This window comes from Pseudopodoces humilis, chromosome 13, assembly GCF_049639895.1.
Source record: "Pseudopodoces humilis isolate 2021_Gansu_Grassland_sample_001 chromosome 13, ASM4963989v1, whole genome shotgun sequence".
Lineage (NCBI taxonomy): Eukaryota > Metazoa > Chordata > Aves > Passeriformes > Paridae > Pseudopodoces > Pseudopodoces humilis.
The window spans coordinates 8,187,414-8,199,987 of record NC_142212.1 but is presented as its reverse complement, the minus strand read 5'-3'; the positions used below and the strand labels follow the sequence as shown (position 1 = coordinate 8,199,987).

Sequence of the window (12,574 nt, the reverse complement as noted above, 5' to 3'; positions counted from 1 at the left end):
AGAGTAAACATGTGGTTAAATGATAATCCTAATTTTATTATTTGAACAAGTTCTTTGGACAAAATGTAATATTGCATGAATCTTTCTTGTACAATTTGAAAAACTTTCAGTGCAGTATTTAGAGCTTACCTAAGTGTTTAAAGAGAAAAAAAGATATTATCGAGGTGGAACATATTTCAACAATTTCATAAAGTGTCTCTCACTTGTACCAAATTTCCCTCTGTGGAAAATTCATTTTAGAGCATGTGCCATATTTGCTTCAGCTGTAGCTTTCTGCAGCCCAAAGTTCCCTCTCAGCTGGATCATCATCATCAGAAGCCACCTGGTGCCAAGACCTGTGAATGGGGTCAGGGATGCAGATGGAAACTGGAAAAGGCAACAACTACAACAGTTTGATATTAATGATAAACTTTACGGCTAAAAATGGAACAGAGAAGATAATGAAGAAAACAGGGGAAAGAAAAAGACTTCAGAAAGAGGAGGTGAAACAGGGAAAGAGGCAGTGAAGTATGGAAGGAAGCAGAGGAAACAACACTGAAGAAAAGAAGTGGGACAAAGAAAACATTACTGGTCTCCTTTCTTGTATTTAGCAAGTAATGTGTATATATGATTTGTTCATAAATGTGTTAACATTTCTAATGATATCAGCATAGAAGAAAGATGTTTAAAGAGATGTTTAAACAGCTTTTATCAAGGGATTTAATCTATGGAATCCAAAATGAAGAGGTTTGTAAGTGATCCTTCCATGCAGTATCAGTGTGAAGACTTGCTGTTCTGCTGCTCCTTCTCTGTTTGTACTTTAAAATTAATTGAAAGCCTCATTGTTTTGTTTAAACTGTGAAAGCTTCCAAAGTCAATGAGTGAGGTTATTGACCTGCCTGTTGTAGGACAAAAATATGTATGTTAAATTGCATAATTAGTTTTAATTACATAATTATGGTGTATAATATGGGGGGGTCAAAGGTTACTATTACATTTAGAAGTCATGGCAAGAAACACAAAAATAAGCAACATAGTTTAATTCTGTGTTTCTTTGGGTTTTAAAAAAGGGGTCCACTGTGATCTATCCTTGACCTTGGATATTTGATGATTATAGCAAATAATATATTGCTGTTACCCTTTTTTGGAATCATAGAGACACCTTTGTAAATGACTAAGTGACTTTACTAAAGACTTCATTTAGGTTCAGAGTACACAAAAGTTAATCAACAGTGGGAACTCAACTGACAGCAATTTAATCTGATTGGGTAAGGTAATTACATGATTACCAGGAGTGTTTATATATGGACAAGGATATTTTTATTGGAAAAAATCCTAATTGCTTTCTTACTGAGAAGAGAAAAAAACAAACAAATTTGTTGTTGCAGGTTAAGAGGACATCCTTCGTTCCTTGAAATAGCTCCTTTTCATATTTAGTGACAAAATGAACGCATACTTCTTTGCAAATTTGCACTGGGATTATGTTGGGAGTTCCTCTGTTTCTGAACTTGAAATAATGCCATCAATATCTTGTTTCATTTAAGCAGCTCATTGCTTATACATTGTGTGATAGCCTAAAGATGTCATGATGCTTGTAATTAATTATCTCTTTTACTGTGTGTAAACACTGTTGCTTAAATACAGGTTGGTTTCACCAAACTTAAACCTAAAGATCCATTATACTAATGGATATTTCTGGGAAGGACGACAGTATTTGTTTTTCCATGATGGTAAAAACCCCAAATGGCGGCACCATGTAAAAGATAGGTTGATAAAAGATGGTGTTCCTAAATGCTGGAAGAAAAGGTATCATTCAAGTTCTCTGAATGATCCTTTAGAAAATACTCTTTCATTCTATTGAAATAGGAGGGAGTGTTGGGAGATGTATCTTCATTAACAAACATTAACCTCTGTGCTTACCTCCTGAAGAGCACTGCAGACTAGAATCCTGTTTGGCTGATAAATACTGGCTTGCTCCAAAACCTGATTAAGGAATGGACTGGGCCTGGCCCTGGCACTTTGTAGGGTTGCGTCTAAATGACAAAAAAAAAAATAAAAATATTGACACAAGAGTAACTTCATATCACACCGGTAACTTTTGAACACATTCTGCCAGTGGAAATGGGATGCAATCCTGTCAAGACTGACTTCTAAGGAATTGAAAAGTTAATGAACTAAATGTTAAATAAGAAATAAATGAATTTTTGAAATTAAATATATAATTATAAAGAAGTTCTGTGATATTTTTCATGTTATAAAAATTACATGTTCTCCCTTTTGCTATTTTTTCCCTTACAAGTGCTTTAGAAAATATTACAATTTTGAATTGTTTTTCTAAACCAGATGATCCAGTCACTGTTGGAGGCACATAGCCACGGCAAAATCTCATGCTGTACATTGATCACCTGTCCAACCTTTGCCTAGAGTGTGATCCCCAGTTCCTTCAAGAGATCCATCTTTACCTGTCTATAAAGAAGAAGAGGAGGAGGGAGACATCTGGGATATTCAAGTATCAAAGTTTAACACCAGAGCAGGTCGAATCTTGATTTATATTATTCTCTATATGTGTTGCTAGTTTTGACTTGGATATTTGGCTGGAGATTTTTTCAGTGATTGTATAGTATGGGTGGAAGTTGCTCCAGTGTTAAAGCATTTTCGTTTGGACTGCTCACTTGTTGAAACTGCACATGCATTTTTCATAGCTCTGTGGTGTGAAATTGAACCAAAGTCACTGCTATTGAGGAAGCTGGGTAATACTGAGCATGCCTGGAGTCTGCGCTCCTCCCTTGAACATGTGCTGACCACAGAGACTAAAATGTGGCAGCTTGTTTCAAGCTGTTCAGTGTAGTCTAGCTGGACCGTTCCGTATTTAGCACACGACCAAATCCAGGTCCCCAGCCAGTGCAATCGTGTTCATTCACTTGTTAAACTTTCTTCCTCTTCCCTTTGCAAGAGGACTTTGATATCCCCAAAAAGCCAAGGTTTTCTTACTGTCCTAAGGACTGCCCCTTTAGGAGTGTAGCACAGCCCACACACAAACCTGGAATATGTCCAACTTGTTCTTTGAGCAGAATGTGAACCCCTGACCTCCTGGGCCTCCGGCAAGAGTGCTGCCTACTGAGCCACCAATACCCAGGCCATCAATAAGTTTTAAATGCCAGTTGCAGACTTCACAGAGATAATGACTTCAGTGTGTAAAGGTTTTGTTGTGGAGGCTGCAGTCTCACACATGGCGTGACAGAGTAAATATGCTAAAACCATAGAGAGCCCTTGCATAACTCGCCTTGATATAACAGTTTTTGTAATATGTTTCAAGGCATGGAATATTATTTAAAGGGACCCTGTTATGTAGGCTTAGGCCCAAAATGAAGCTATTATGAAAAGAATGTTTAGCAAAACCAGAAATATGTCCATGAAATCGTTGGAGTGGGAATTTCAGGGTAACCTTGCTTGGATTTAAAGTTGCCTGCATGACATTGCACTGTTGTGCTAGGGAATGAGAACCAGCAAATGAAAATACTGTCAAGTGAGAATCAGAAACTGAGCAGAATAAAGACATTAGAAAGCTATTACTATTGTTATAACTTCTTAAAAATGTTACGTCACCCTGAGAAAGATGAAATGAAAAAATAAATTCCAATCTAGTGATTCAAAATAGCATTATTGACACAGGTAAAACCATGTATTTGCATTTTAATAGTATTTTTAACATGATCACAAGTAAGTTCTTGTATTTTAAGTACTTATAAAGGAAAATGAATATGAAATTAGCTTTCAGGTTTTGGCACATTTCAGTTTTATTGATGTTTCCTATTTAAAATTTAGCGTTAAAAGCATACAAGAGATATGTTGATGTTTGCAAACAAAGTGTTATTTATAGACTTGGATCAGGAAGAAAAACATGGCCAGATTCAAGCTAAGACTTAAATTGTTGAAAGGCTGTTAGATAAATTGCATGAACCTTCTGTGGAGCACAGGCCAGGAACCCAGGACTCCTTTTCCCAGCTGAGTGCCCAAATCACTAGGCTACAGACTCTTGCTCCCTCTTGTGTTCTTTCTCTGGCCCAATGAATCTTGAATTATTTTCTGTACAATGAAAGAACTTCTGTGGTAGAACTTTGCTATCTACCTCTCCTTGCCCCAGCATTTACTGCAGCCTGTAGCTGACTGGAATGTTCTGCTAGAAGATATTGCTGGGTCCAAGGCTGAAGAAGGAATGGGACGAGGGGATTTGGCTTCTGGCACGAGCAGTGCTGCTGCCAGGCTGGGAATGACTGGTGCTCATGTGCTGTTTTAGAAAGAAATAGAGCCTGAAGGATTTTGTAGGGAGCCCACCTGGTTGGTGTTTATGAGGTTGGCTCTGAGAGCACCTGGTGGGTCAAACTCCTCAGATCAGCTGTGCAGCTCCCCACAGGATTCGGCATAAACTGAGCCGTGAGATGAAGCACCCTGGCTGAGCAGGCAAACTCTGGCCATGCACAGAGATGCAGCTTCTGGATCTGGCCTGCACTGCCATCAAAGCCTTTATTGCCACCAGAAGCATCTCCAGGGTGGGATAGGGGCCTCCAGGATCAGCACTTTGACTACACATGCCTAAATTCTTCTCATGACCCATTTTGAATTCCTACATTTTTAGTCTTTTAATTAATTTAATTTAACAGCTCTTTTGAATGTGGAACTGAGAAATTTTATAAACCTGTTTTTCAAACAAAAGTTAAGTTTTAAAGAATGTGTTCTAATTAGGCAAGATGATAGGAAGAATAAGTGGTTCAAAAGTGCATCAACACTTACGAACCAGAAGCAAACATAGTGCATTTTGAAGCTTAAAAAGTGAAATTGCTTTGATCATTTTAATGCTGTTCAGGCAGTATTGTAGAGCAGTGTGTATTAGATCTGAAATTAGGAATAGCCAACTAAACTGACTACATTGCAGTTATAAAACAAGAGTTTGTCAAAATGACTGACTTAATTCCTAGGCTCTTCTTTTTGTCCCACATATATGTTTTTATGAAGTCCTGCAGTGTAGGTCCTTTTCATGAAAATGTATTTATCTGCCTCAGTGGAATTATTCTACTGAATAAGTGTGTAACATCAACTAGGATGAGTCTGGTTTTCTTTTTAATAGAAATGTTAATTTTGAAAATGACACGTGTGCATTAGTTTTAGTCTGAAGACCTACAGACAGTATAAAATTGGAACTGTAGATTTCCTTGGCAGTTCTTCTACAATTGTTTCTACCTGTTTAAAATGCTGTAGGAGTAATGTGATTCATTACACATTACTTTCCTGGCAGTAGATGTAGCACCTAGTTTGGTATCCAAATGTGAACTATTGCTGCTTTGTAATGTGGTGAATTGGGGGTGGTGGAGGTGGGAATAGAAGCTTTTATTCATGACAGGCGGTTGGTTTTAAAGACAAGTATTTTCCGCATTGCTAGTATCTATTGTCATTGCAAGGGGACATTTATGGAGTAGGAAAACACTCCTAAGTAGGAAGGATGCAGTCTGTACCCAGTTGTTGATGGTTTAACTGCAGTTCCTTTGGCAGCATTTCTGGTTCCACACACAAGACTTTCACTGTCCCTTAATCTTTCCCAGTGAACAGAAGTTAAATTAATAAAGGCTGTAATCATGTTAACAATTCTGTGTGCATTGGTGTAGGGAACTGCTTAGCACGGTGTTGACTTAATTGCTTTAAAGTGGGTGTGTTAAAGGGGGTCTTTATATACCTCTACTATGAATCTGGGATAAATAGCTAAAAAACACACCATAGTAGCCCACATGATGACAGAGAAAAGTTGAGAGGACTGGATGAAAGCCAGAGTGAGAAAATTGAGAAGGGAGGAAAAAACACTGCTACAGAAAGCTATGAGTTGGAGTGGTAAACTTTGGAGATGAGTAGAGGTTTTAAAAAATTAATAACTTTTCTACAACTATGGATGAACTATATTACATGACTTTGGTTGGTTTCAATCGGTGTAATTTGGGAAGCCCTGCATAAGGCAGTTACAATAACTAAGTTGTGATCAATAAGTATCTTGATGGAGGCAATAGTCAAATGCAAGATCAGCAACAGAAGAACAAGCTAAGAAAAACAGACTTGTAGTTCAAATCACATGAAAATTGTGATTTCAGTTGGGAACAGCATACTTCCAAGATTATAGATTGGAAGGGTAAAAGTAAATCATTGTAAATATGACTCATATGTTGGTGAAAGCCCACATAAAAAATACATTATCCTCCCCACTATAAAAATATTCAACTTCATTGTCAGGAAAAAAAAGTAGTGTGAACACTGTCATTTTTCCCTTGATCAATTTTACACAAAAACATTGTTAATTTTGATACATGTTTTCTTATTTTTATTTTATAGGAGAGGTTGATTTGTGTGTGATTAGTAGCAATGATTCCTCAGCCTTAAATCACTTGATATCTTGAGGACGAAAAGATTGCATGACATGGTCTTGCTGTCCTCTTTTTAGTGCTGCCACAAAGGATAAAGATTGTTTACAAATGTCTGAAATTTTTTGCATCTGCTCTCAGAAATACTAAACCTAATAGGGATTTTCCCAAGTTAACAGAGTTTTTGATAGAAATTGCTGCTTTATCAAACCTGAAACCTCTTTCATGTCAAGCGTAGTTTAAAAAAAAATTCCTTTAAAAAGCTTTAATTTCAAATAGCAAATAAATAATTTATTGGAAATGGAACTGCTCAAAAAGAAACCTTGAGAGAAATCTGCATTACAATACCCAGAGCCTAATAGTTAGGGCATTATCCTTTAAGACATGCGACTTTGGTTCAATTTCCTTTTCTGAATCCAGCTGAATAGAGACTTAAATCCAGCTGAATATCTAATGCATCCAAGGCAACTGTCTTTACCACTGGACTATTGTCTGTAATAGGTTGGGTATCTCTGCTTTTGTGAAAATTGTGAAAGGATTTGTCCTAATACTAACAAGACCTTTCTGAAATCTTCAGAATTCTTATAGGCTGGGAAAGAACTTTTGTGCTTAGCTTTATTCATAACCCCCAGGCTCTGAAGAAATGCCTGTAATAATCATTATTTTATATATTCATACCAGGCAACATTTGTTAATCTGGACTCTAAACTAAATCTCAGTCTCAGACTCCTATAGAGCTGTCTTTCCATGCCTCTGGTTATTCCTGTCAGCTGTCTTGGGTTTTTCTGTTTTTCCTATATCCATTCTTTTAACAGTTCAACCAACTTTGCCTAAAAGTAGTACTTGGGTTATAATGAATTTAACACCATTTTTCAATATTGTCTATTTTATTCTTTGCACTCTCAACCTTATTTTGATAAGCTAATTCTTTCATTGCTGCTGAATGTACTTCTGGTTGAGATATCCACTTAATGAAAAAAAATAAAAAAAATTCCTAAACATGTTGAAATTAATTTGATGGTGGTTAGGAGTCTGCAGTTGTGATGGATTCCATGAAACCAGAGGAACTGGGACTGTTTGGTGGCCTGTCAGAGTGTAGGTATTCTTTTAAGATTACCAAAAGGGATCAGTTACCTTGGTAATGTGTCCACCAATATTTATTGTGTCTATTTCTTTACACAGGCTAACAAACATTCATCATGTGGGAATGTTGGTCATGATCAGCTTGAGCTGAATTTAAATTGATGACCTAAAGGTTAAAGTCTCTGTATCCCATTACCTCTCCCTTGGGCTGTCCAGTCTCCCTACAACTGGGTTTAACTCCACTTTTAGTTTATCAGTGTCTTTGGAGGAAGAGCGCTCTTTAGAAGTGTTGATCTGATAAATACCATGGATGTCCTGTTAAAAAACAAACCCAAACCAAATCAATCTGACTGTTGCAGCTTGTCAATACTTGCTGAGGAAGGTTCTGAACAAGGATTCAGATGCTGGGCTAATAACTTCACTGGCCTGTTAGATAGCTTTAATCTAGTCATATGGGAACATAATGCAGTGTAGCAGTCCCGTGAAACATGAAACTATGAGAACAGCTGAATAAATTTAAACACATTTTTGAACATTCTAACCTTTGTCATAAAAATCTGATAATATAGAAGAACTAGTAACACTTGCTTTTTGCTTTGTTATTTTGTACAGTAGTTGAGAAGACAACATTTCTTGTGGCTGTTGACTTGAAAGCAGTGACAATTTCTAGCACTGCTTTTTGCCCCATATGAAGTTTATTCTTTCTCACTCATTAAGGAATGAATCTGGTTTCTGTTTTATTCAATACTGTATATACATCTCACCCATAAATATTTAAACTGAGTAAATATAGAATCTTAAACATGGAATATGCTTTCATTCTAAACTGGTGGCCGTGGGGGAAGGTAAAAATATTTTATTCAAAGACCAGTGGTTCCTTTGGATGAAAAAAAAAAAAGTGTTTTGTGCTTGCTGTAGGGCAGTGAACTTTTTACCAGATTATGCCTTTATTGTTATAAAGTTCAAACTATAAAGGATCTATAGGAAAGGGTTTGCAGATACTCACTTCAAAAACACATGGCTAGTATTCAGCCCCTATATCTGGGGCTAATTTAATTCTTCTTCTCCATTCAATGTGCCTCTCTCCTGTCTACAAATGCAGAACAGATTCCTGGGTAATTTTCTTTCTTGGAAGTACCGTCATTTTATTCCTAACTGGGAATAGCATGAAATGGAAATACATTCATGACTCTACTTAAAAACAAACACCAAAGAAAATAAAGGCAGGGGTAATATGAAAGATAGTTCCATTACAAATTGATGCAGAAAAATGCAGAAATTTGAAGCATATTGAAAAAAACCACATTTTCACTGGGAAGATTTCCTTTAGCAAACTGATTTTTGGAAATGGTGTAATCTGTCATACCTAGAGTAGTTAATAAATTTTGGCCAAACTGGTAATTCCAAATAATGGTTTTAATTTGATTCAGCAAGCAAAGTCCAATATATATTAGGTATGCAGCAGGCCTAGATCCTGTTCTAAAGATACAATGAAGAGGGTTGCAAAATTAGAGTTTTATTAGTCTGAATACAATGAGCAGTGGACATTTGTGCTTTAGATTGTTATGACTGTGTGACTCCTACGTGCATTACCCACTCTTCCTTCGTGTACCTTGTGCAGTCAGAAGTGCTGAGGGATACTGAAGGTTACATCCTGAGTCCTGCTGAGGTTTTCTCGAACAAAGTCAAGGTCTTTGTTACGTTTGGGAGTCAGAGGTTCAAGCTGTTGCCTGGGTAGGTGGCAAAGGGGTTGGACCAGCCTCTTCCATAAAGTCTGAATCCTTTTGTGGGTAGTATCTTGTAGAAATGTAAAATAAGCTTTGATAATAAAAGGTGACCAAGAAAGTTGCAAAAGTAGGACTTTGTGTTTACAACGCAAAATCAGATCAAGCCTCAAAACAGAAATGTAAAGTAGGTAATATTTTATTATGCATTATAAATACATGTTAGCTGATCAACATGTTTATCCTTTGGTGATTTTGATAAGGTGACAAAATTGATTTTAAAGGGGAAAAAAAATTCACCCTTTAATTTATTTTTAACTGGACAAGTAGGAAGGACTGTTTTACTAAATCTAGTATTTCTCCTAATTTTTTTTTTTATTTTCTTTTTTCATGTGGAACGGTAACAGGAGGGTAGAACAGTATTTTTAACAAGATTCAGTGCCTCTTGTTGACCTTTTTATGTTAAACCTATGTTTATGGAGCACAAAGGCAAAAGTTTTACTGATTTCTAAAAGAAAGATTGGAATATCTTAGTTATTTAGTTAGTCTTTGCCTACTGTAATTAACATAATAAAGACTTTTTTTGATGTAGAGTTTTTTAAACAGCTTGGTTTGGAGCTGCCCTGTCAAGGTCTGCTGGTTAAAGTGTTACAGTAATGAATCCTAAATTCAAAGATGATTTCTTAGGAGTGTGGCTTTGTTCTCCTGTGCAGACTGACAGATACAGGGAGGAAAAAACCTTTTTTTGGTCTTAGATCAATACTGTCATGAACATGCAAATACTTGTGTATGTTACCACAGCTCCCATAGAAGCACCATTCACATGTTGGATTTTTTCTCCCACTTTGATTATCTGTACTGGCTCACAAATTCAGTCTGTGTTGGCATAGAGCCCTGGAAAATCAAGGCAGACAGAAACTGTCCTGTCATGTCTGTCTGTGCTTTTATTTTCCAGCTCTTCGAACTGTCCTGCTGAAATTCTCCGCTTCAGCTTTGTGGTTACTCTAAGTACTCCATTTTACTAAACTTGTTAAGTGAATCTAGACTTTTGAGCTCCAAGCACCATTTCCACATTAACATAATTTTTTTTTTTTTTTTTTTTTGTGGCCATCTTAACTCTGCTGTGCAGAATGAAGTACAGTTCCTTTCTCTGTAGTTGTAATATACTTCATCAGTTTCCAAAAGACAATAACTCACTTTATTCCCATTTTATAAGGATTAATTATACTCAGAAAAATCTCTCAAATAGCAAACAGAAAAGGAAACCAGATGTTGCAGAGTTATTTAACCAGTGTTATTTGCAGACAAATATTTAAGGTATGTGATTTAATTTTTTGTGGAACCTTTAGAAGCTGGCTAGTGAGTGAATAAAACATCCACAGTGTATGTGAAAACATATTTTACCTGATAGTATCATTTTTTCACCTATTACAGGTAAATACTTTTGCAGTACTTGGCAACAAATTTGCAAAAGTATTTGATTAGAACAGGAACAATCCCCAAGGCATATTGTGTATAGAGTCATAATTTATAAATAGGCTTTTGTTGCATAAAGCACAGTTGTGCATTTCCAACAGTTTAAGATTTCTGTGCACTATTGAAATGGAGTAGTGCTAAACCTTTGTGCAAACTTGTTTTCCTTATAGATGCAGAATCAAATAATGAATCATTAGAACAAGCAAGTGAATTTATCATCTGAACACAAATATATATCTATGCTTCAATGAGACTGAGCTGCACTTCTGAAAACAGTGTTTTGCAAAACAGATGAGGGCAATTTCTCTAATAGCAATGATTTGTATAAAACCATTAAAGGCAAATTTAAAATGTGGCATATGTTCCTAAAACTGATCTGTTTTAGCTAATTTTCATGTTGTTTAGTACCTGTAAGATTTGTAAGACATTGTTCTAAAATATAGAAGCTTCCTGTTCTAGACTTTATAGGCCAAACAAGAATATCGCTTTCTTTTTCATCATTTCTACACTCTTGACATCCAAGAAATCCTGAATTGTGATATCTCTCCAAATTTGTCTTCCAGTTTTCCTCTTGAGTACCAAGAGCTTTTCATCTGCCAACCACTCGTCTCAAAAACAATCTGCCTCATGTCATTAAGAGAAATTTTCTAAATGAAAAATGTTGCAATATTCTAGTTACTAATATCCCAACACTTGCATGGATATGTCTCAGTTTCAACTTTGTTGTCCTAATTCAAGGAAGCACATTATCCTTAGTTTCCCAGTTTTACTCTTATAAAATTTTGTATCCAGGATTTCAGTGTCTCCTTTCTTGGAGCCTCTAGTGACTCTGCATTCTCTTATCTCCTTTCCCTCTACATCCTTTTCCAGCTGCAATATTCCTTCCAGGGTTTCAGACTCATTTGATTTCTTTTCAGTCCTATCTCCGGCCTCTTTCCCCTTCTTTCCTCATTAGTGCCCTGCAGGTTCTTCAAATCCTCTTTTTTTCCAAACTTAAAACCTCACTTTCCCAAGTTAACATCATTTCTTCTGGCTCTTCAGCCTTTCCCTACTGATCTCCAGTGGCCACAACTTCTGCCACAGCTGAGTTACAGAAACTTCCACTGTTCTCTTCTGACCTTGCCATTTCCTGTTATTTGGTCTGTGCAAGTGCTCAACTTGATGGACTTTGAACTGAACATAATCAGAAGAAAGTATGTATGTAGTTTCTGTCATCAGAGATGATAATAACTTGTTCCTATTTTTAAAATACCATTTCCTGTTTATGGAAACCCATTATTGCTGACAGGTTTTTGCAAAGAGGCATCATTCTTAAATATGCATCCATTTTTAAGAAGTTCCTGCATTTTTTTTTTTTTACTCTATACAAGATTGTTTGCTTTATGTAACTATTTCCCTTGTCTAAATGTAATTTGCAGGCTGTGGTGATAAATGTTTAATGCTTCTTGTAAGACTCTTACATTGTCAGTTTCAAAGTTTAGTGAAACATCAATGTTTTCATTTGATCCCAGCACTGAGGAATGTCCAGCTTTCATCACAACAGGGTTGTTTAGTTCCCTAAATGTCTAAATACTCTGCCTTTGGGAGGTATCTCACTGTCACAAGCTCCTAAATTGAAAATTAGGTGTTCAGCCAAAGGTTGGGGGGAGGGATTTAAGAAAAGAATCTTTCTTTAACAGACATCTTTGATGTGGGACAAAGTCCCTTCAATGTGAAATAAATCAAAGCCTGAGAAACCATTAAACAACCCTGTAGTTTGAATATATCCAGTTCTAGATAACCAAAAAAATGTTCCATCCTGCCCTTGTTTCTTTCTCTATTGAAGATGTGTAGATTTTCAGACAATTCTGTTGACTACATCACGAGCTTCTAATCAGTAACACTTTTGTTGATGAATAAAATATAGTGCTA

General features: G+C 36.3%; 1 protein-coding gene across 1 annotated transcript in view; it reads left to right on the top strand.

Annotated features, from left to right (window-relative positions):
* Positions 1 to 12,574, top strand: part of ERC2 (ELKS/RAB6-interacting/CAST family member 2) — a 408,254-nt gene that overhangs the window by 349,860 nt on the left and 45,820 nt on the right. The window contains exon 17 of the transcript XR_015773654.1: positions 2,323 to 2,513. The gene's annotated coding sequence lies outside the window, so the exon portion shown is untranslated. The remainder of the gene's footprint in view (positions 1 to 2,322; positions 2,514 to 12,574) is intronic.